The following is a 3,124-nucleotide window of genomic DNA, read 5'->3' as shown; positions in this document are numbered from 1 at the left end:
GGCGGCATCGCCTCCCTCTGGCTCCGCCTGGCCCGAGCCCGGCCCCGGCCCCGAGTACAGCCCCGAGCCCGGCCCCGGCGCCGGCTCCTCCCGGGGCCCGCGGAGGACACACGCGGCGCGGCCGCTCCCGCCGCCTCCGCTGCGGCTTGCCCGGCCCCAGCTCCGCCGCTCGGCAGCGCGGCCCCCGGCCCCGAGCCGCCGCTGTCCCATTGCAGGGAGCGAACGCCGGGAGATGGCCGGGCCGGGGCGGGCGAGGAGCGCTCGGGGGCCGATGCCGGTGCCCCAGCCAGTTTGGTGTGCAGGTGAGAAGGGCTTGGGCTGCTCCACTCACCTGGTTTGTTCTGGGTTCATAATGTATTTTGGGGCAATGCAGGCAGGGAGGATGAAGGCATGGTTTTCCCTCAGCACTAAGTGTGTTTCTGTCATGGTTGAGCCTTGCCAGGGCTTCTGCTGCCCTCTTCCAACACCGATGGCTTCTTTTCCAACCGCAAGTGTTGGAAAGAGGGGCAGTGGGTCACCCTGTGTGCCAGTGGGGCAGTCCCTGCATGCCCAGGGATGCTGGGGCCAGGCTCTGGGAGCAGCAGCATCCCCCTGATGAACTCCATCTGTATTCCATAGGAACACCATCATACAGCCCCCCAGAATGGACCCATTTTGGCTGGTACTATGGCAAGCCAGCTACCATCTGGTCCCTGGGCATTGTGCTGCACCAGATGGTCTGCGGGGAGCACCCTTTCAGGAGGGACCAGAACATCAGCTGGGACCATCAGCTCTCGCTGCCACAACGGCTCTCGCCAGGTGGATCCTCATCTGTGGGCATGGGAGGAATACCAGTGCTGGGAGAGAGCAGCGGGCTCGGGAGCATCCTGCTCTGGCAGCTGCTGAGGAGGTGGCACATGTCCTGCTCTCCTCCAAAAGAGGGAACTGATGGGAAAGTTTAGGCCCAGCTCTGAGCACATCCATCATGGCCTAGTCAAGGAATAGTGGGGCAAAGCCAACAGGAGCCTTCTCCAACTGACCGGCGGTTTCTGGTTTCTCTGCCCAGAGTGCCAAGATCTGATCAGGCGGTGTTTATCCATGCTGGACTTGGAAAGGCCCTCATTAGAAGAGGTGTTCTGTCATCCTTGGATGCAGGATATACATCTGCCGTAGAAGAAGGGAGAGAGCCACAGGCACACTGTGCTGCAGGGCCCCGGTAAGTTACAGCTCCACACCTGCCTTGGCCATCAGAAGCAAAGGAACCCAGACCTTTTTGTCCTGCCTGTGTCACTGCCCAGGGCTCATCAGATGGGAGCACACAGCCCTTGTGCTGGAGCTGAGCTGCTCTGCCCAGCACTGGTGGCCACCATGCGAGCTGATTTTGCTTGTCCTGGTTCCCTGACAGCTGGGGCCCTGGGCAGAGCTCTGACAGCCTGGTCTGAGCCCAGGAAAGGAGAAGGAGCCCCCAGAGAAGCTGTACCGGGTGGGGCTGCTGCTGCTGGGGACAGTGAGGATCACATCAAGGATAACAGCCTCTTCCTGGACCTGGCCACTGGCAAGCTGAAGATGATGGACTTCAATTCTGGCACCTTCTTCAGAGCCTGGCTCCACAGCGAATTTACAGATGAGTCCACACACAGGGGGATGCTCCCAGATTTGGGCATTGCACAGCCTGGCCGCGAACCAAAGGTTCCCCTCTTTGCTGGGGTGGATGCAGCTGATTGTTCAGTCGGCTGCCCAGCTGCTTTTGGCAGGGCTGGGGGAATGGGCTGGGGTGGGTACAAAATGGGAGTGGACTCCCGGCCCTGCCAACAGCCGCCAGCACCCACCGTGCCCTGGGCTGGGGCTGGGGCAGCTAGCCCAACACAAACAAACCCCCGTGATGGGAGCAGAGGTGGGACTCCAGAACCTGTGCAGGGGCTGCTTTGCTGTGCAGGCAAGGAAGGGCTTGGGCTGCTCCACTGCCCTTGTTTGCTTTGGGATCACGGTTATTGTGGGGGGCAGTGCAGGGGAAAGGGAGAAAGCCTGGGCTTCCTCACCCATGGCTGGTTTTTTCCCTGGCATGCAGGGGTTGGTGCTTCCTCAAGCCCCTGACAGACATAAGATCTTTTACCTCTTTTCTTGTTTCCCCTTTTTGTCTGTAATCTATTTTCAATAATTTATTGTTTGTTTTTCTAGAGGAAGTGTTCCAGATGGGGTCCAGTCTGGATCGGGAAATGCTTGGGACCAGCTGTGGCATGGATGGGCCGTGGCCTTGGAGCAGGCTGAGGACATCGTTTGGGACCAGCTTTTCTTCCAGCTGTGGATTGCATGAGGTGGGTCCCCATCTGCTTGGCAAGGTGGGATCAGAGCTTTTGGGAGATGGCAGCGAGCACAGGAGCATCCTGCTCTGGGCAGCTGCTGAGGGCTGGATGTGCCATGGCTGGCTGCAGGCTGGGCACATGTCCTGCCCTCCTGCTCTGCTCCCAAAGGCAGCAGTGATGGGCAGCTCTGGGCACAGCTCTGGGCACGGCCAGCATGGCCTGGGCACCGCGGGTAGCTGGGACAAGGGGACAGGAGCCTTCAGCTGACGGGCAGTTTCTGCTTTCTCTCCTTGCAGCCGGGCTCTGCGGATGCTGAGGCTGCTTTGGGCTCTGCCAGGGCTCTGCTGGAGCTCAGCACCGGGCCGGAATCAACCAAAGAAGAAATGGTGTCACCTGCAGCACAGACTTGCTTGAGCATTTCGGCAACACAGCTCAAGTTTGCAGAGTGTACACCTTCAAGGGAAAACATGACACGTGCCAAAAATTAAAATTGTTCAATACCTTCTGAAATCAAATCAATCTGGGATGACTCCAAATGACATTTTTCACCGTGCTCAAGCTGTAGCTCAGCCCTTCTCTGAACAGTTTTCTCCCCCACTTGCCTTTTACTTCTCAACTGCTCCCTCTTTTCCCCCAATGAATTCCTAGCCCATTGCTGTCTCCATCACTCAGTGGCCTTCCTTGTTGCCCCTGACCACAAGGAAGGCTGAGCACCAGGTTTAGGGACTCATGCTGTCACTGGCTGAGGAGCAGCAATGTCTCAGAGGTCCAGTGGGGTTTTAGTGTCATTCAGAGCCACTCTCCAGCCCTCAGCTCTCCTCACTGCTGAGTTCCCACTCCCT

General features: G+C 58.9%; 1 long non-coding RNA gene across 2 annotated transcripts; it reads left to right on the top strand.

Moving 5' to 3' along the window:
• The first annotated feature begins 249 nt into the window (after positions 1-249).
• LOC135283135 (uncharacterized) lies at positions 250-2,797 on the top strand. Of its 2 annotated transcripts, XR_010349011.1 has the most exons (5): positions 250-302; positions 619-798; positions 1,046-1,195; positions 1,385-2,294; positions 2,579-2,797. It is a non-coding gene; the product is annotated as an uncharacterized LOC135283135 (long non-coding RNA). The 2 variants fall into 2 exon arrangements; XR_010349010.1 differs by having other exon boundaries at positions 281-798.
• The last annotated feature ends 327 nt before the right edge of the window (positions 2,798-3,124 follow it).

The sequence above is a fragment of the Passer domesticus genome, chromosome 18, assembly GCF_036417665.1.
Source record: "Passer domesticus isolate bPasDom1 chromosome 18, bPasDom1.hap1, whole genome shotgun sequence".
Classification (NCBI taxonomy): domain Eukaryota; kingdom Metazoa; phylum Chordata; class Aves; order Passeriformes; family Passeridae; genus Passer; species Passer domesticus.
This window is presented reverse-complemented; position numbering and strand designations above follow the sequence as displayed.